Consider the following 21,913-nt stretch of genomic DNA (forward strand, 5'->3'; position numbering starts at 1 on the left):
CACATAACACGATAATGTCCAGTTGCAGAGATAGAAAATGTGCGGTAGTAAGATAACACTGCTGTCCCCAAATAACATCATTGTGCACTGTTTATAAAGTGGCGTAGAGGCAGCCATTTTACTCCTCTGAGTGGACACTATAAATAGTATAAAAAAGCATGTATATAGCTTTGATACCAACAAAAAATGTATCCAATGCTGTACGTCACAAGCGAGTTTTTTTGTACATTTCTGCATCGTTTTAGTTCGATTTTACCTTACAATGACACCAACATGTGCTAAAATAGCCAGCAGAAAAAATTATAATATTCAGTGGAGGGGAAAATAAATTGTGTTACTTTGTAAATGTCATACAACTGTCAAACAAATATCTTTCAAGGAACAACACAGAAGTAGCCTGACTTCCAGTATCTGGCGTGTATTTCCCACTGTCATCATCAGATAAGATTTATAATGAGGTTTTCATGCTTCCAGACAGTGGGCCAGATGCACTAAACTTCAAAAGTCATAAAATGGAGAGTAATGAACAGTCAGCCAATCAGCTCCTACCTGCCATGTTACAGACTGTGTTTGAAAAATGTCAGGCAGGAGCTGATTGGCTGGCTGTTTATCACTCTCCAGTTTATCACTTTTGAAGCTTAGTGCATCTGGCCCCATATGAGATGAAAGTGTACACCGTTCCTATTCTCCCCCACACGTGAACGGGAACTATAGCTTCTCATTACTGCATTTTAGCAAATGAAACAAAACTCACTTGAATCACAGCCACGCTGACATTTAAGGAATTGCCTTCAGGTTATCTGTGTCCCTGAATACAATTTTTGTTCAATCTGCATTTAATGCGAACTGTTGGTATTAAAAAAAAAATTAACCCCTTAATATAATAAAATAGTGTTTATCACAATAGCGCATGAAAAAGGTCCGCTAATTATTCAAGCTTTACTTTCATTTTTGTACATTCTCTTGTATTCTCAGAGTTGCTTCCCAAAGCATTACTGGCCGCAAACTGCATGGGAGAATATTACACTGTTAAAACACAGAGTAAAGGCAGTATAAACTTGGTCAATGGGTAACTGCAGGGGATATATATATATATTAGTGAATTCAACACCAAATATTTGGATTCACTGGCAAAAGAAAAATCAGAAAATTAGATAGGGAAGCTATCCGACCAAATCTCCACCTATCAGCGAGAGTTAATTGCATTTAAATGCAAAAAGTTGGCTACAGTTGAGGCCAACTATACAAACCATCAGGTGTATAGATGGTTGAAGGGTGACAACTGAAACTTTAACAGTAGACGCCAACAGGCTTCCTATAGATTCAAACAGAACAGGGGCCTTGACAGCTCTTCCCAATCCAATTCCGAGTCGGATGTGGCTTCGGACGCTAGACAGGGTGCAGGGGGGGCCACCTCAACACCTTTTTTAGCGGCAGGCACACCCCATACTGTAGACCGCCCTCCACGACCGGTACGTGTGGCCGGACGAGGAGGGGCGGGAGGAGGCACAGGATCAAGAAGAAGGGGGAGGTATTAGAACCTGAAATTGTATTTAACTTGTCCAGTTATCCACTGAATACAGCAGAATTGGAAGTTTTGGGCCTTGGCCTATCATTCGTGCCAACAGTCAACTTCGATTATTTCAGCTGGACAGTGGATAACTTTAAATTTGGTAGAAAGTTAAGGCTCAGGGAATTTTTTAGCGACTCTGAAACCAATAGGGAGGCTATGTCTGTCCTCTCTAGACCAAGTACATTTGACCCCCCCTCCCAAAACCCAAGTATCAAGACATTTTTGAGACAGATTGAGTGTGAGATGCGAGGAGCTAGGGCGACAAGAACATTTGACAATCTCTCTAAAACACAAAGGGAGGCCCTTAACAACCTAAAAAAGAACGATCAAATAGTTATCCGCCAAGCGGATAAAGGTGGTTCAGTCGTGGTGCAAGACTGGACCGCCTATAATAATGAAGTCATTTCCCAGTTATCGGACCTGGAGACATACACCAAAGTGGGGTCGAATCCTATGTATGATGTGAAAAAACTTGTTGACAGTAGACTGAACTGTGCTGTTAGTAACAGATGGATTGATGAAAAGATTTTTAAATACCTTACGGTGGATGCCCCCATATGTCCGATATTGTATACGCTCCCGAAGGTGCACAAATCATTGAGTGCACCTCCGGGGCGTCCTATAATATCGGCCATCGGCTCGGTTCTGCAGCCTTTGGCAGTCTTTGTAGACACCTTTTTACAGCCTTGTGTGAGGAAAATGGAGAGCTATGTGCAGGATACACCAGATTTTCTTCAGAAGATCAGGTCATTAGGCCCCGTGCCGGAGGAGGCACTGTTAGTGTCGCTGGATGTATCCTCATTATACACCATGATACCACACGAAGGAGGTCTGTTATCCATGAGAAAAGCGTTGGGGGAGGACCCCCATGGCCGCCCCCCGGTACAATTCCTTTTGGAACTTGCGACGTTGGTCTTGACCAAGAATCATTTCAGTTATGGCGGGGGCTATTATTTCCAAAACCGGGGTACGGCCATGGGGTCCACCCTCGCGCCGGCTTACGCCAACCTATACATGCACTCTTATGAGCATGAATTTATCCTATCGAGATATCACACCTACATAGCAAGTTATATGAGATACATCGATGATGTTTTTATAGTGTGGGTGGGTACTCTGGTGGAGCTCAACGAGATGATCCAGTATCTCAATCTACTGGACTCCCCAATCAGATTCACATCGCATGTAGACAGTAAAGAATTGAATTTTTTCGATGTCACGGTCTACAAGCACGTGACCGGCGTCTTGTCTCCTGGGATTTCCCGTCTGAAGACAGCTGGAGACTCGCGCTATTCAGCGCTATTACTGGTAACGGGACCCCCCACCAGAATCCGCGGCTAGCAACTATATAGGCTGCCGCTGGCTCTGAGTGGGACAACGGTCCACCACTGTCCTATGGTCCTCCTTATCTGTTCCAAAACCCCTCTTCCATGTATAAATATTTAATGTAATGCTAACTGAATATCTATTGTGGCATTGAAGCAGTGGGAGAGGTGCTGCCCTAATTATTGATTTGTTTCTCTGTGCAGTTTTCTCCATGTGATTCTGTGTAAACTTGCAGCCGTGGGTTGGTTACGTAGTGTAGGGATCAGTCTGCATTTGTAGATAGCTGTTGATTTGGCAACATATAGATATTTTCTTGCTATCTTACAACAAGTGGTCCAAATTTCTATATATGGATGTATGTATTTGGTGAAATCATGTTATTGGGGCAGTATGCTAAGATTTGATAGCAGTGAGTTGACTAGAAATTATTAGCGGTTTATTTGGCATCTTCCTCATATATATCTAAACAATCACCTCACCTATTCTGTATCTAGGTACGTACCAGACCTTCTACCTGAGGGTGAAATTCTATGTCCTTTTTGAATTAGTGAATATACACCATCCAATCACTATTTTAAATAGTGAACAGTGATTATCCAACTGCATTTATAATAGAATCTGAATGGGGCATATATTGATAGAAGATCTATGCTTAACATGCGCTAATATTCCTAGAACATATCAAGGGCACTAGTATAATAACTTTTATATACTGGACATAAGGTGGCTCAGATTGAAGCAGATATTGTACAGTGTGTATATATGTAAATACTTTGTTTGTCTATTTTTGTCATTTTTTGCTTTGACCAATGATTAGACCCCTATCACTTATCTAAGTGACACCCATAACATCAATGGTGTATGATTGATGGGGAATATGACGGTCATCATTATTTTCTTGCAAAAAAACTGGCAGACAAACAAGTGCTAACTATCCCAGTACACAATTGGCATTTCAAAATCTTCGCAGGAAATATGAATAAAAGCACACAACAAAGTGTCTAATTTTAAAAAAATTTAAAAAAAACTATTTATTTTTATATTTTTCTCACAAATTATATAATTTATGCACAAGCAGACAAAAAAATATTAAAAAATAAAAAAAAATTTTTATTCTTTCAGAATAACTGTATAAGGGACTCAGAGTGCACCCCACCCGAGTTTCTTTTTCTCCCCCCGTGTTCCTTTGATAAACTTGTTATAACTCGGGGGTGCACCACTGAGCATCACTTATAGAACATAGAACCCAACTGGGTCAAGGTCACTAGGTGATGTTAATTACAAAAATTAAAACATAATTATTATCAGATGAGTCCCCTTACCATAAACTAATACCTAAATTGTAGTACCCTTATTAACTAGTGCAGTTCCCCATTCCTATTTGCAAAAAACGGTCTACAAGCAGTCAGGTGGCCTTGGCCACAGACTATATCGGAAGGACACTGATCGTAATGTGCTCCTGTTTGCTACCAGCCACCATTCAGAAAAATTAAAGGAGGGGCTGCCAATTTCGCAATACCTTCAGGTATTCCGCAACAATTCAGACCCGGCGATAGCCGAAAGACAGATAGCGGAGATGACCAACAGATTTCTAGCTCGTGGCTATCAAGGAGAGGTGGTTGATCGGTGCTTGGAAAAAGCAAGAGCAAGGTTTCATGACAAAACCAAGAAAGCTCCCTTTGATGAGAAAAGGATGATCTACTCTACCACCTACAATACAGCCTCTCACAAATTACAAAAATCGATCCAGAAATCATGGCCCATCATTACGAGGGATCTGGCGTTGGGCGCGATCAGCAAGATACCACCTATGATCTCGTATAAAAGAGGTCCGAATCTTAAACAGATGCTGATGAGGCCTACGATGATGCCGGCCCGAGAGAATAAAAACTGGATACAGACGGGCAGAAAAGGCTGTTTCCGCTGTGCCGATTGCACGACGTGCAGATCAATGTTGGTTGGATCGACATTCGCACACCCGCACACCGACCAGAGAATTCCAATACAGCACAGGGTCTCTTGCCAAACTACGTACATCATCTATTTCTTGCTATGCCCATGTGGCTTTTACTATGTTGGCCTTACAACCAGAACTTTTCGCGAAAGAATGGCCAACCATAGACGTTCGATAAGGGAGGCATTCGAGAAGCAAGGCTCCGATAAGCCTGTGGCACGCCATTTCTTTTTAAAGGGCCATTCGATTGCAAGTCTCAAGAGCATGATCATTAACCATGTACCCGCTCCAGTACGTGGGGGCGATCGGGAGAAAGTCTTGAAGCAAAGAGAATTGAAATGGATACAAAGGTTGGACACGTGTTCACCGAGGGGGCTCAATGAGCATATGCCTTATAGTGTATTCTTGTGACATTGGACTGCACCTTTGGATAAATGTGGACGTCATCTATATTGACTCCAGCACACTTAGGACTATGCTATTAAATAGTCACAGTTGTTGACATTGGACTGCACCTTTGGATAAATGTCATTATGCAATTATATGGACGTTATCTACATTGGCTCCAGCACGCTTAGGACTATTCTATCAAATAGTCCCAGTTTTTGATGATTATACTTGCCCTCTAACCCCTTTTTTTTTTCTCCCCCCCCCTCCTTCTTTTTTTGTAGATACAGTGGAGCAGGGAGGGCAAAAAGAATTCTCTGCCCTCTTGAGCAAAAATACAATCTATGGGTGAATACACCCATGGGTTGACTCTTCGTGTTTGTTATGTACGTGTGTAATGTTTGTCTTTATTGAACTAGTCTATTACATCCATATAGCTGAGACCATGGTGAATTGAGTACCCACTGGTGCAAAACAAGATTGATCTAGACGGCTTGATCAATGTTAACAAATACAGGGTATATACTTTAATTTCTTCTGATATTAGCCAATAGAGAAGCCAGTACAGCGCTGTATATTTGAGCCATATACAAATATAAACAACATTGATATGTTCTGATTCCCAACAACAGACGGTTGCTGGGCAACGTCTAACGCTGTGCTCCGGAGATTTCCGGATATACGCGTCATATCCGGGTGACGCGTCACTATAGAAACACCGAGCGTGTTTGCACGGAGGATCGGTCCGGCGGCCCGGTCCGATTTCCTTTACTATGGAGACTGTGTGCGGACACAACATGTACCAGCCTAACGGCTTAATGGGCTGGATAAGGTAATTGGAGTTACGGCTTTAATCTAACCTAATGCCGTAAGCGGAAACAAGATGGTGGTGCGTTCCACGGAGTTGGAACGCACGCCGCGATAGTGGATAACACTTGTGTGGGCTATGTGTTCAGATTATACAGCGTTTTAAATGGCATCTCATAGAATTTTGTATACCTAAGGCTTTACCATATGTCAGGGTTTAGTCTATAGCTAGCCCGTGTTTATGCATTAATATATTAGAATTGAGTGAAATTGTATTGGCTGTGGGAAGGCACTTCCTGTCTGGGTGGGTATATAGGTTCACCATGGGACCAGTGTGAATTAGGTCTCTGTTGGAGTAAGATCTCTTGCTGTTACACTGTCAGTCTTGAAGAAGGTCTGAAATGCGGACCGAAACATTGACGACTGTTTGATATTTTAATAAATTGAATAAATAAAAACTTTATCTGCGAATTGGTGAGTGCCCTCCTTTCAAAATTATATATATATATATATATATATATATATATATATATATATATATATATATATATACATACACACATACCACATGAAAAGCCTGTGTTTGTCCCTCTGCACCTTACTCTGTAGGAGACCTCACAGTCCCAGTGCTGCCTCTGATTAAAAGCCCTCCCATGACTAGGCGGCTGCTGCTTTTCTCCATGGGCCTGAGAAGCATGTAATGAGCTCCACCATTCAGAGCTCAAAACAAACGTCTCAGCCTCTGCCCTCTGGTGCAAAGTGTCATGGGATTTAGTCAACTCCCAGTAATGCACTGCACACTTGTGCAGTCAGTGTGCCTTGGCTTTTTTTTATTTAAATACATGCCAACCACAGGGGGCCCCTAGCTAGAGGGGGGCCCAGGGGTACTGACCCCTTGTGCCCCCATTATAATCCGGCCCTGATGCAGTGTGTGCATGCACTGAGTCCCAGGGGGCTCACACCGCGCACAATGGACCCCATTTTGGAAATACTTGGGACTCAAAAACCCAAAGGCTCAATATAGTATCAAGGGTACTATAATGGAAACTACTGAGGAGGAAAGAGATCTAGGAGTCACTATTTCAAGTGACTTAAAGGCAGGAAAGCAATGTAGCAAAGCAATGAGGAAGGCTAGTCAGATGCTTGGTTGCATTTGGAGAGGAATCAGTAGCAGAAAAAAAGACATAATAATGCCACTTTATCGGTCATTGGTACGGCCTCATCTGGAATACTGTGTCCAGTTCTGGAGACCATATCTTCAGAAGGATATAAATACATTGGAGAGTGTACAAAGAAGGGCAACTAAAATGGTACATGGCCTACATCACAAAACATACCTGGATAGACTAAAAGATCTTAACATGTATAGTTTGGAGCAGAGAAGGGAAAGGGGGGACATGATAGAAATCTTCAAATATATCAAGGGTTTTAACATAGTACAGGAGGGAAATTTTCTTCAAAGGAAAAGAAGTAATAGAACAGGAGGACATGCACTGAAACTGGAGGGAGGTAGGTTCAGGGGAAATGTTAGAAAGAATTACTTCACAGAAAGGGTAGTGGATAAGTGGAATAGCCTCCCATCAGAGGTGGTAGAGGCTAAGATAGTACAACAATTTAAACATGCTTGGGATAGGCATATGAATATCCTTACAAAGAAATAAGGATTAAAAAGGGTTGATATTACCTGAAGGGTAAAAAAGGGGCAGACTAGATGGGCCAAATGGTTCTTATCTGCCGTCAAATTCTATGTTTCTAGGTTTCTAGGTTTCTATGTAATACTTAAGATCCAGAGTTCCACAGCAGCAGCAGTAGTGCTGCAGACATAGCCAGAAAAATTGTGCAGCGGCCATTTGTTTTCTGCGATCTGCACAGGTGCAGTGGAGTCTGGATGCAGTGGAGGTTCATGCATAGAGCGGTCAGACCCTACTGCTCCCTGTGCCACTCCCGGCACCGGGGAGGCTGCACACAGGCCGTCTCCTTTTTAAAGACACCCCTGACTGGAGGGCAGGTGTAGGTAGGAGGTGCAGGGGGTGGGGTGCAATGAATGATGTCATCCATTTCCCACCCTCTGCTGCTCAATGACGCATTTTTTTAGCAACTTGGGTGGGGCCAAAATGATGCATCATCAAGTCCTTTGAACCACCCACTTTACTGGTATTATTAAAATACATCGGTCTGTTCCTGTTTTACAGTAGAATATATAGAAATGAAGGAAATGAGAGGGAAGAGTGTACACTGCAGATACAACAAAACAGTTTGACACACAGGGGTACATGTTGAGTTGGGCGCATTAAAAAGAAATGCCAAAAAAAACACATGTAACAGTTCACTCTTGAAAATAACCAATACAAAATCATATACATACACGATCAATGAAGAAGACATCTATCAACAAATGTGCTGAGAGGGGACGTGATTGCTATTTATCTGGGCGAAATGAAAGGGCTTGACAGGGGCCCAGGTTAGTGGTATATTGGGCATGCTACTTTGTGATTTGTTGTGAAGGGTCCAGGGCATACATTGGGGAATGGATAAAAAACTGAACCGGACCTGACCCCGGAACACCAGACAGAACACCCCCCTGTACACAGTGGCGTAACTACGTTTTGGGCGCCCCCCCCACCACCCCGCCAAGCACCCCCAATCCCCTGCCACCCATGCAAACCCCCCCAATCCCCTGCAGCCTTACCTATAGCGCTGGTCCCGGTAGCTCCGTTCTTCTTCTGCTGAGGACCACCACAAAATGGCCGCCCCCATACATCAGACAGTTTCAGAGAACTGTGTGCTATATGGGGGCGGCCATTTTGTGGTGGTCCTCAGCAGAAGAACGGAGCCGCCGGGACCAGCGAGATAGGTAAGTCTGCGGGGGATTTGGGGAGGGTGTAACTATTGCACCACAGCCCCCGGCACCCCCACATGCACAGCGCCCCCCCGTGTTGGCGGGGGCTGTGGTGCTATAGTTACGCCGCTGCCTGTACATGCACCGCCCTGGAAGGGACACCACAAGCTCCAGAATGGCACAGTTTGAAGAATGGAGCCTGTCTGGTCTGGGGATCCAGGTCCCCATACATTGCTACTCTCCTGGATCCTGCGGAAGACTCCTGGTTTTCTGAGCAGTCCCCCGCAGCCCCAGAATAGTGGGCACAACTCCTGAATCCCACAGAGCGGGAAGATAAATAGATGGAATCCAGGGATCCTTGAGGAGGGGAAGGGGCATAGGACCAGATGCATTAAGCTTCAAAAGTGATAAAATAGAGAGTGGTAAACAGCCAGCCAATCAGCTCCTACCTGCCATGTCACAAGCTGTGTTTGAAAATTGTCAGACAGGAGCTGATTGGCTGGTTGTTTATCACTCTCCATTTGATCACTTTTCAAGCTTAGTACATAGTGATGTGTTTATATATGAAATTGCCTCAATTTTCTCACGAGGGGCGGCGCAGCTAGCCTGCCCTGCCCCATCATCACCCACCTGCATCCCCTCACTGGGCATATCCCAGAGAGGAAGACCATTAAGTAGGCAAGTATGCATCACCAGCCTCTCTCTGCCTGCGGTGTCGCCCAGCAGCAGTAATACAACTTCATTCTAATAAATAGTAAAACGGAAAAAAAAATTGGGATTACAACAGCAGACATTGCTCATAAAGCGTTTTTTTACCTTGTACATTCAACATGATCCAACTCTGCATATAAGACTTTAACCTTCACACATATTTAAGCACATTCATTGCTTTACAACATGTAGGTTACCATGGCAACTAGGAAGCTGGAATTTAAAAATAAATAAATAACCGCTGGCAGACAAAACGGGACGTGTAATAGTGCCATCAGCAGGTTCCACAATATGTTATACATGGGACAATGCACTGTCCGCTGTATATAATAATATGGATGTTTGCAGTCACCATAGCTTGTAGGATAGAGATACATGAACAATATATTTATAATATCCATGATCATTGACAATAGAGGTGCATTATTCCTAACAATAAAGAATGTTGGTAATTGAACACAGCAGTGATATCATCTCCAGTTATACCAGATGAGAACTCAATGTTTATACAGATATTATTCACAGGCATTTATACACATTGTAATATTATATAGTATTTAAAAAAATGTTTATTTTATTTTTTACGGTGGCGTAAACTGTCCTAGGGGGTAATAATCCCATACAATATGTCAGGACAAATAATTGGTTGCAGCACAGAAAAATAAAGAAGACTAAAGGGCCCTACATACGCAGAGATGTGTGCCAGAGATACATAACGGGAGATTCAGCACAAGAGATTTCACTCTTGTGGCTCATTTCAGACAATGAGCCACATACAGAGAGATTTGTGTCAGAGATTCAAATTGGGAGATTCAGCACGGGAGATCTCAAATCTGTCACGACTGTCACGACATTTTGCAGCTGGCTACTCTGGATGTGCCTGCCCAGACTGCGCTATATATATATATATATATCTGGACAAACAACAAGGGAGAGAAGGAGCGCTTGATAGTGCATTAAAGATTTATTCACAGGGTTAAAAAACATCCGTTCCAGGTACAGAAATAGATTGAACCCGTACCTAGACAAAAAACACTGTGGGCTGGTTACCACAAGGCATAAATACAAATACCACGGCAAATCAGCTGGGCACCCGGGACTCCACGATCTCTCACACGCTACGTCCTTTTCCACACGCTGGCTTGCGGTGCAGCTTAGGCGAGGATGTCAGAGAAGCAGGAGGATTACCGGCAACAGCAGGTGAACAGCGTGAGCGTCAGCAGGCCACGCCCTAACGCGTTTCGTCTGACGAAACGCGTTAGGGCGTGGCCTGCTGACGCTCACGCTGTTCACCTGCTGTTGCCGGTAATCCTCCTGCTTCTCTGACATCCTCGCCTAAGCTGCACCGCAAGCCAGCGTGTGGAAAAGGACGTAGCGTGTGAGAGATCGTGGAGTCCCGGGTGCCCAGCTGATTTGCCGTGGTATTTGTATTTATGCCTTGTGGTAACCAGCCCACAGTGTTTTTTGTCTAGGTACGGGTTCAATCTATTTCTGTACCTGGAACGGATGTTTTTTAACCCTGTGAATAAATCTTTAATGCACTATCAAGCGCTCCTTCTCTCCCTTGTTGTTTGTCCAGATTTTTAACTCCTTGGATCCTGGAGTTTGTTGCCTAGAGAAGGAAGCAGCGGCTACATATCAGCCTAAGTGCTAATACACCCCTGTCATTCTGAACAGGTGGTTCTTTGGACTGCTGGTTCTGAGAAACTTTGGACATTCAGCGCCTATACAGTACTGTATTTATATATATATATATATATATGTATATATATATATATATATATATATATATACATATACATATATACATACACAGTATATATATATATATATATATATATATACACATACATACATACATAGTATATATATATATATACACACACATATATATATATATATATACATATATATATATATATATATATACATATATATATATACATATATATACATATATACATATATATATATATATACATATATACACATATATATACATATATACACACATATATATATATATATATATATATATACACACACAGTATATATATATATACATACACAGTCCCCCATAAAAAGTTTTAATCATAGTCCCCCATAATAAGTTTTAATCATAGTCCCCCATAAAAAATTTTAATCATAGTCCCCCATATAAAAAGTTTTAATCGTTGGTGGTATAGTGTGGCATCCCCCTCTCCCCTCAACCGTTGGTGGCACAGTGTAAAAAAAAAAAAAAAGAATATACTTACCAACTCCGGTGTCTTCCAGCGTCGCGTCCTCTCACTGCAGCTTCCATCTGACTGCAGAGGGCGGGCGCGGCACCCGGCAGGTCCAGGAAGCGTCTCTTCAGCTGGGCTCCGGCGGCGAGGCTTCCAGGCGGCGGCGGCGGGGCTTCCAGGCGGCGGCGGCGGGGCTTCCAGGCGGCGGCGGGGCTTCCAGGCGGCGGCAGCGGGGCTTCCAGGTCGGTGGCAGCGGGGCTTCATCTGGGCAGCGTGCTCCGGCATGACAGTCGCTCAGATGGCCCTGCTCATCCCCGCGCCACACATGCGGGAGATGAGCAGGAGCATCTCAGCGACTGTTATGAATTGACTGACCGGGCCATTCTGAATCTTGTGCAGATTCAGAACGGCGGGGGCGCGCATGTAAATCGCTGTGTGGGCTATATACACAGCGATTTACATGCATTTTCAGGCATTTTCTGAGCGATTTAGTAAAATCGCTCAGAAAGTGCCTGAAAATTGTGCTGTGTGTGGGGGCCTTAAGGCCCTTATTCAGATCTGATCGCAGTACAAATTTGTTCTCAAAATGGGCAAAACCATGTGCACTGCAGGTGGGGCAGATGTAACATGTATAGAGAGAGTTAGATTTGGGTGAGTTATTTTGTTTCTGTGCAGGGTAAATACTGGCTGCATTATTTTTACACTGCAATATAGATTTCAGTTTGAACACACCCCACCCAAATCTAACTCTCCCTGCACATGTTACATCCGCCCCACCTGCAGTGCACATGGTTTTGACAAATTTGAGAACAAATTTGTACTGCGATCAGATCTGAATAAGGCCCTAAGGTCTTCTTATCCAGCTGGTAATACAGAAAACGAAATTGCCAACTATGTTGATTGAATTCTGAAAAAATCCAACGTTACACAAAATTACAAATGTGATACAACCCGTAGGCACCAATAAGATATATACGTTCTCTCAATTTACACTCAGTAGTAACCCGGCATATGGCTGCAGTAGGATATGCCACATTTTGGCCCTTATTATGGTCCGTTCGCAAGGACCATTCATTTGCTCGGGGACTGACGTTTGGCATATGCGCAGCCGCCAGGTGCATGCGGAAATGGCAAACAGGCTGTTCGCAGGGTGCACGCACCCAAGACTGCAGGCGAGGGGGCGTGGGGCCGCGGTGGATAGTCGTGCCCATGGGAACGACTCGCGTTTCATTGGCATTCCCATGAAAATGGTCGACGTTCCCATTGAGATCGCCTTGTGACGGATGTCAGCTGCCCGCCCACTTCCGGCCAATTGTCCACGCAGATCTAAGGTTACCTCAGAGTAACCTTTGATGCGCGTGGGCCTTCCACATCATTTGATGGTCAGCGACCATCGAATGATGTGGGTGTTCCCCCACAGCCTGCGAATGTATGTTTATGTTAAACATCCATTCACAGCCTGTGTGTACAAACGCGGCATGCGAGGGGGGCTTGCAGATCAGCATTGGCGACTGGTAGACTCGCAAGGCTGCTTTTAATATTGTTTGTTTGTTTGTTTGTTTGTTCTGCATGTGTGTGTTCTGGGAAATCCTCTAATAGTTGTTTTGATAACATATAATGTTAGCAGGTAGAAAAATAATACATTTTCATTATAATGTACACCAGCGGTTTACAAACTTTTAGGAACCACAGCACCCTAGAGTAGCAGAATTATTTTCCTGGTACCCCTAGGCTAAAAGTGTTATATTGGGAAAATGAGAAAATAAATCCTTAGGTAGCATTATGTACATACTGTAGTTGTCTACCCTCCTGCATTCTGCAGGAGACTCCTTGAAATAGCAGCAATCTCCCTCTCTCCCTCATTAGTATAGGAATCTCCCTCATGTCACCTAACCCACATTACACTGTTACATTTTTGGGGAAAAAAGGAATGAGAGACAGTTACAGTTACATTGAATCATCAGCACTATTTTCCAGCATTTTACCAAGTATAGTAGCTCTTACTAATTGCTTTGGGGCTCATCTACATTACTCTCAGATGTAGCAGTACACACCCATGCTTCTAGGTGCCACATTCACAATCTCTTTTCACAATCTCTCCATATATGGAACTAGACACACCCTTTGGGTGGAGCATGACACGCCTCCTCAATGGGGCACTTTGCAACATTCTACTATCAACTATAATGTCCCTGAAAATAGTTTTCAAATGTAGGCAAGTATGATTATGTGGTGCGGGACAGGATTCACTTCTGTTTGTCCATATAAATTGTGATTGGAAGCCATAAGTGGTAGCACTGTTTTGGCCTATGACAGTGACCATAAATAACTTGAGTTGTCCTAGGACACTAATCTGAGGCACCCCTGCAAGTGCAATTTGGGAACTGCTGCTGTACACAATAGATTTTGTTAAAAAGAAAACAGATGAAAAATTACTTTTACCATTTTGATTGTTATTTATTTACAAATTTAGAGCTTTACTTCTATAATACAGTATATCTCTTTTTTTTTATTGAGATTGGCCTGTTATAGGGCTAAGTGTGTTTCTTTGTAAACATTTTACACTTTTTTATTATCCAGAGGACACTTTTAAAAGCAATAAGAGACTGGAATAGATTGCCCCCCAATTTTTCATTGCTAAAATATCAACTGCAGACTGGATTTATTAAATATCTACTGCACACTGGATTTATTAAATATCAACTGCAGATTGGATTTATTAAATATCAACTGCAGACTGGATTTATTAAATATCAACTGCAGATTGGATTTATTAAATATCAACTGCAGACTGGATTTACTAGCCTCTCTGGTAACATATATGTCAGCATGAAGCTACTAGTAATGCCTTTCTTGATTAAGGGATCCATCTACTAAGAATTGGAGAGAGATAAAGTAGGCACAGATAAAGTACCATCTAATCAGCTCTTCTCCGTAATTTTTTTTCAAACACAGTCTTGAACATGGATGTTTGGAGCTGATTGGCTGGTACTTTATTCCTGTCCAATTTATTTCTCTCCACTGGTTGGCATATAGACCCCTTAGTTATCTCCTACAAGCTGTCATCCTTTGCATTAACGGGACATCTCTTGGTCACATTATTTGTTTTCATTTGGCAATGTACTGTAGAAACATCCTGTTGTTTCAATTGTGTTCACTAAATGAAAAGACCCTGTCATTGGTAGCTGTGGTTAGGAGATAAAGAGACCACATCTGCTACATACAGGCAATCATTTTGTGTGCTTACATTACGAAAAATCAGTCTCATTTCACTAGGACTTATTCTATTATTTGATGTTTGTGCCTATGTACCATCTTTATGATAACAGTCATCACAGTATGATGACAGTTGTCATAATGTGCATGACTGCGGCAAGTAAAGTCACACTTTGGCTGTTCTCCAGAGTCCTGTGGTTTTTTTTGCCACAAAGACCACTTGTACAGTTTTTGAATATAAAACTCCAAACTCTTATGACACAAAAGCAACACATTTTAAATATTTTATCAAAAGTAAATTGTTAACAATATAAATGTTACATGGCGTAATGCTCTGTTATGCTCAATAAATGTAATCTAAATATTTAATTTCATGATGTGACAGCCTTAAACAATGTTTATCAAATTATTAGTAAATAATTGGTGAGAGTGAAAGTGCTTTGTTTTCAATTTCTACTGTATAGGTAAATAAGAATGGTTTAGGGAGTATTCAATTGTCCCCAGTAAATTTTTGCATTAAAAAATAATGAGGTATTATTGTGTTTTGTACCCAATATTTGACTTTGTTATTCAATTATACCCTGTTTTTTTGTGTGTGAAAAATAACGAATTTTCATGAGAACACAATAGGATCTTGAATAAGAGACCTACGCGTTTATGCAAAAACAACTGAGATGATAGGGCTGGTTATCACTGATTTGTGTCCCCTGCCACAGGCAAGTTAAACTAATACCCATTTTACACCGCCGAAAAATCCGGGTCAGCGGCGGGTCAGACCCGGATCATCGGCGGTGTAAATAGGGTATATCCGTGTCCATTTACACGGGTCCTCTACCCAGGTCCTGACCTGGTTAGAACCCGGATAGGACCCGTGTAAATGCTGGTATAAATGGTCCCGCTGTTGGTCCAGGCACCCACAGCGGGTCCACAGCTTGCAGCGCTGGGAAAGCTGTGCCCAGCTGCTGCGGGAGGAGGGGGTCCCTGCGGCTGCTGAGGGGAGGGGGGGTAACTGTCAGCCTGAGGTCAGAGGGGATAATGTGCGCCGCTGCTGCTGTACCTCCCCCCGGCAGCCGGTCCCTGCGGCGAATGGACAGTCATCGGCGGTCCCTCCAGCGCATGGGGACTAGTACTAGTTCCCATGCGCCGGAGGGACCCCCGCCACTGACTGTCCATTCAGCACAGGAACTTCGCGGCTGCAGGGGGAGGTACAGCAGCAGCGGTGGCGGCGCACATCATCCCCTCCGACCTCAGGCTGACAGGTACCCTCCCCTTAGCAGCCGCAGGGACCCCCCTCCTCCCAGCACCCGGGGACAGCTTCCCCCATCTACCCCCTCAAAAATTTTATTCAAGTAGTAGTAATATATATATATTATTTATAAATATATATATTATATTTATATAAATATATATATATATATATATATTTATATAAATATAATATATATATATATATTTATATAAATATTATATATATATATATATAAATATATATATATATATATTTATATAAATATAATATATATATTTACTATATTTATATAAATATATATATATTATATTTATATAATATATATATATATATATATATATATATATATAATATTTATTTATATAAATATAATATATATGTTTATAAATACAATATATATATTTTATACCCCCTTGGCAACGAGCAAGCATTTTTAACGACATCCACGAGGAAAGGCAGGGCTGACCCAGGTTAAGTGTAAATGGTGCAGACCCAGGTCCGACCCAGGTCGAAGTGCTGTGTAAATGGGGTATAAAGCAGGGTCAGACCCTGGAAACTCCAGCGTTCAAAGACCAGGGTCCGACCAGGGTTTTTGGTGTAAAAGGGGTATAAAGGGGCCTACACACACAGGGAGATGAGCATTCTGAGTGATGATAGAATGCTCAGAACGCTCAGATCACACAGCACACATTGCTGCATAGCGATGTGCTGCTGAGCGATCTGTCAGGGCTAGCATTTTCCTGACCACAGCGATGAATTAATCCAGCATGCTGGCTATTAATCGCCGGGGCATTGAGCAATGTAGGATCTAGTGAGATTGCTTACAAAATGCCTGGGGATCGCTACATGTGTAGGCCCCATACATCCCTAAAAACGTCTGTCATTGGTGGACAATTGAATAGCCCTGGTAAGTCATTTACATGTTATAAATGACTGTAGATAATTGAATACTGGCCTTAAGATTCCCATATTCACATGTTATATTCTGATAACTGACATAAGGAAACTGCTGATGCTGGCTGGTGATAGCATCACAACTACCAAACTGTATACATAAACACAATCAAATTGTATCAAACTATAAAAAAGAACCCTGAAAGATATTTGAAAAAAAACAAAAAATTTTCAAGAGCAATTGTAGTAGACATTATTAGACATTTCTGCACAGAAAATATACCATAATTGTGTCAAAATATAGAAATACTACACAAAGCTGTAATAAAATATAATAACACTCATCATTATCATCATACTGTATTATTGTATGATGAATATGGCTCCAAATGAAATGAACGCCAAATATTTATGATAAATGACATTTATGTTTTTGCTATTAAACTCCTCCTCTTTAATACTTTGGTTTAGCTACCTGCAGGTGGCGCTGTGGCTGATGTTGACATTGATGAAGTTTAGCCTGAGTCAAACTACAAAAACAAACCACATTTCTCTAAATCAGATTTTTTTTTTAAATAAACAGAAATGTTCAATTAAACTGTAATAATAACTATATTTATGAAATATAGGTACCTGGAAAGCAACATATAAGATTTCAGCACTGACTGTGCAGAAGTTTCGGACAATAAGGGAGTGAGCCTGTCACATTGGCACAATGGAGGCAGCCATCTTGTGGACTGAACCATTTTATTAAAACCTATGTAAATACAGGAACTGATTTATGGCAACACTGGTACTGATTTCTGTCAGTGATGTTACCAGTTTATAGGAGCCTGATCAACTGCAATCTCATTATTGATGTGTATATATATATATATATATATATATATATATATATATATATATATATATATATATATATATATATATAGGAAACGTTTTGGTGGTACCCGCACTAATCCACCTATTATCAATAAGTCTGTTCACAATGTCACGAAAATTTTGCAGAAGGAACACAGTCTCTTCTCCTACACCACTTTCCCTTTTTCCAGAAGGCTAGTCCAATTTAGCCCAGTTCAAGAGAATCTAGAAAAAAGAGGTGAAAAGAGCGCCTCCTAGTGTAGTAATTAGTGTATTCAGAGTTACACTTCCACAAATCAAGTAACACCCCAAATCGTGAAGGTGTACCGTTAGCGGTGGTATCCAACCACCTCGTATATCACGTTTTAACGTCACTCCAAGACCACAGAGGAAAGAAAACAAAGAGAGAGAGATCCTAGTGCAATATTATAGTAAAAAGGAATTTATTCAAAACAAAAGACAAATATTGCCATGCAAGATAAAAAAACAAATGAGGCTTATCTGAAAATGCTTTTTGTCCAAAGCATATAATGGATCAGGGTAACCTCCACGGGATCCGATATGTAATGCCGGCGGTTGGAATCCCGGCGGTCGGAATCCCGACACTGGAATCCCGACCACCGAAATCCCGACATGGGGGGGATGTGGAGCGCCCCCCCCTTGCGGGCTCGCTGCGCTCGCCACGCAGCGGGCCCGGTGCCTCGCTACGCTCGGCACACTATTTTATTCTCCCTCTATGGGTGTCGTGGACACCCACGGAGGAGAAAGTTTCGGGATTTCGGCGGTCGGGATTCCAGTGTCGGGATTCCGACCGCCGGGATCCCGACCGCCGGCAAATTTACTGCAACGCGTTTCGTCCTTGTCTAATAGCCTGGACTTCCTCAGGAATAAATTCCTTTTTACTATAATATTGAACTAGGATCTCTCTCTTTGTTTTCTTTCCTCTGTGGTCTTTGGAGACACATTGCCAGTGGATTCTGGGATAGGATCTTCGCCATACATGCTGATTGTGGCTTGGGAGTGACGTTAAAACGTGATATACGAGGTGGTTGGATACCACCGCTAACGATACACCTTCACGATTTGGGGTGTTACTTGATTTGTGGAAGTGTAACTCTGAATACACTAATTACTACACTAGGAGGCGCTCTTTTCACCTCTTTTTTCTATATATATATATATATATATATATATATATATATATATATATATATATATATATACACACACACACATACTAGTAAGCCCACTCAAAGCAAATGCTTCGAAAGCTAGTCTTCTACCTTGTGATTGTCTTTGTGTTTGTGCATGTGTGAGAGACAAAGAGATGTAGGGTGAAATTTAATAGGTTGAGAGATTCAGAAAGTGAGAGATTTGGTAAGAAATCTCCAGGTGTTTTTTAAAGCGGCAATCATTTACACTGCAAAATCCAACTGGACCTGCAGTATAAATGATTGCCGCTTTAAAAAAACCCTGGAGATTTCTTACCAAATCTCTCACTTTCTGAATCTCTCATCCTATTAAATTTCACCCATAGTTTCACTCGCTGTCAACAGATGGCAGTGTTTCAGAGACACACAATCAGACACTAGGAAAAAAAAAAAATATATATATATATATATTCCACATATCAGAACAGCCATGAAATGGAAGCATCTACCATGTATAATGAGGCCCATATATCTGTGATCAGTTGTGGTGATTCCACGTTTTTGGCAATGAATGGGTTGGGTCATCATCAAAATCTAAAGGTGCCAAAACACTAATGCGATTTTGGCCGATTTTATACGATTTCAAACATGCATGCCCAAACTGTGGCCCTCCAGCTGTTGTGAAACTACACATCCCAGCATGCCTTGCCATAGTTTTAGCATCCCTAATAGCAAAACTGTGGCAAGGCATGATAGGACCTATAGTTTCACAACAGCTGGAGGGCCATAGTTTGGACATGCATGAGTTAGAAGCTTCAGGCTGACAAATCAAATGAAAAGGGGCAAATCCTATGTGTTTACCTCTGGATCCGATCCGTGATCCCTTGCGCATCAGATCAGAGCCACAGATCATATGGCCTGCATAATAAATATATCAGATATATCAGCTGGGTTTGCATGCGATACATCATATGCAAAAAGACCGCCTACAATATATCACATGTCATCGAGCCACCAGGGAGCTACCGGGACACTGGCCAGGGTATTGCATGCTAGCATTGCATTGTACATGTTGTCCATGTTGGAAATAGTCGATTCTCTGAATCTGGCCCAAGAATAATCAGAATAAGGGATTTTTAAAATCTAGGTATTTGGCAATCTGCCAACAAATCACTGATCATAGTAGTCCATGGATCAATAGATCACACAAGCATCGGCAGAACGGGGCATCACCACTTATGCTGCCCATACATATGTGAGATATCGCATACAATCCTTCGATTTCGACCGCATCTGGCCGATAAATCGAATGATTGTATGCACAAAATGTGTACCATTCGACGCAATGCGCGGGCACGCCGCTCGAATGTCGCGTCTCACGATCTTATGCACTGCACATAATATTTCTCGATTTGTACGTGCGGTCGAATGCTGTTTTGTGCGCATGCGATTTTTCTAAATGCCGACGTGCATTTCTTGAAGAGTTCTGGTCACTTCCTGGCCCCTCCTCTTTTTTTATCGAATGGTGCATTCGATGTATCGCATTCTATTGAATGCAAAATCGAATGCACTAAAATGCTTTTTTCTTGCGATTTATCGAATGGTGAGCTTCAAGGGAAATCGAACCTGATATCGCATTAAATGCAATTGCGCATATGTATGGGCATATGGGTATGCAGCATTAGATGTATGGACATATACAGTATATGTATGTATCTGTGTAGTTAAAATATCATTAAAAATATATTTTAATTTGTTACGTTTATTGTAAATGTACTTCTATTATGAAAAACACATTAATTATTTAAATTTGTTCCATTAAGATTAGGGCTGGGCAATTGCGGCCCTCCAGATGTTGAGGAACTACACATCCCAGCATGCCTTGCATCAGTTTCAGCATGACCACATAGCAAAACTAATGCAAAGCATCCTGAGATGTGTAGTTCCTCAACATCTGGAGGACCGCAATTGCCCAGTTCTGATTAAGATGCTACAGTTGGGGTGGAATTTAATAGGGAACTTGTGTACTTTCACGGCTCCCATCGCATGCCATCGCATGCCACAAGTAGTACTTTTTAACCATTTTTAAAAATTGCATGCGATCGCATGCGATTTTTAACAGAAATGCATCCAAATGCATTGAAATTAGTATCAAACATGTTCAATGCCCCCAAATGTCATTTTTCCAGGCTGTACCACCCCCACTATCAACGCAAACCCGAAGCGTGGCGAGCGCAGCGGTACGCGTCCTACGACCTTTTCATACCCCCACTATCCACGTCGGCGTGGAGTTGAGAATAGAAAGTGTGGCGAGCGCAGCGAGCCACCGAGCCCGAAGCGTGGCGAGCGCAGCGCGCCCTGCGAGGGGACGCGGACACCTGTGAAGCCAGCGAGGGGACGCGGATACCTGTGAAGGTATCCGTGTCCCCTCGCCACGCTTCGGGCTCGGTGGCTCGCTGCGCTCGCCACACTTTCTATTCTCAACTCCACGCCGACGTGGATAGTGGGGGTATGAAAAGGTCGTAGAACGCGTACCACGCCCCTCGCGGGCTCGCTGCGCTTGCCACGCTTCGGGTTCGCGTTGATAGTGGGGGTGGTACAGCCTGAAAAATGACATTTGGGGGCCATTGAACATGTTTGATACTAATTTCAATGCATTTGGATGCATTTCTGTTAAAAATCGCATGCGATCGCATGCGATCGCATGCGATCGCATGCGA

General features: G+C 42.4%; 1 protein-coding gene across 1 annotated transcript in view; it reads left to right on the forward strand.

Moving 5' to 3' along the window:
* Nucleotides 1-21,913, forward strand: part of LOC146072932 (uncharacterized) — a 52,168-nt gene that overhangs the window by 25,140 nt on the left and 5,115 nt on the right. The gene's annotated exons all lie outside the window — the stretch shown is intronic.

This window comes from Crinia signifera, chromosome 4, assembly GCF_055691185.1.
Source record: "Crinia signifera chromosome 4, ASM5569118v1, whole genome shotgun sequence".
Taxonomy (NCBI): domain Eukaryota; kingdom Metazoa; phylum Chordata; class Amphibia; order Anura; family Myobatrachidae; genus Crinia; species Crinia signifera.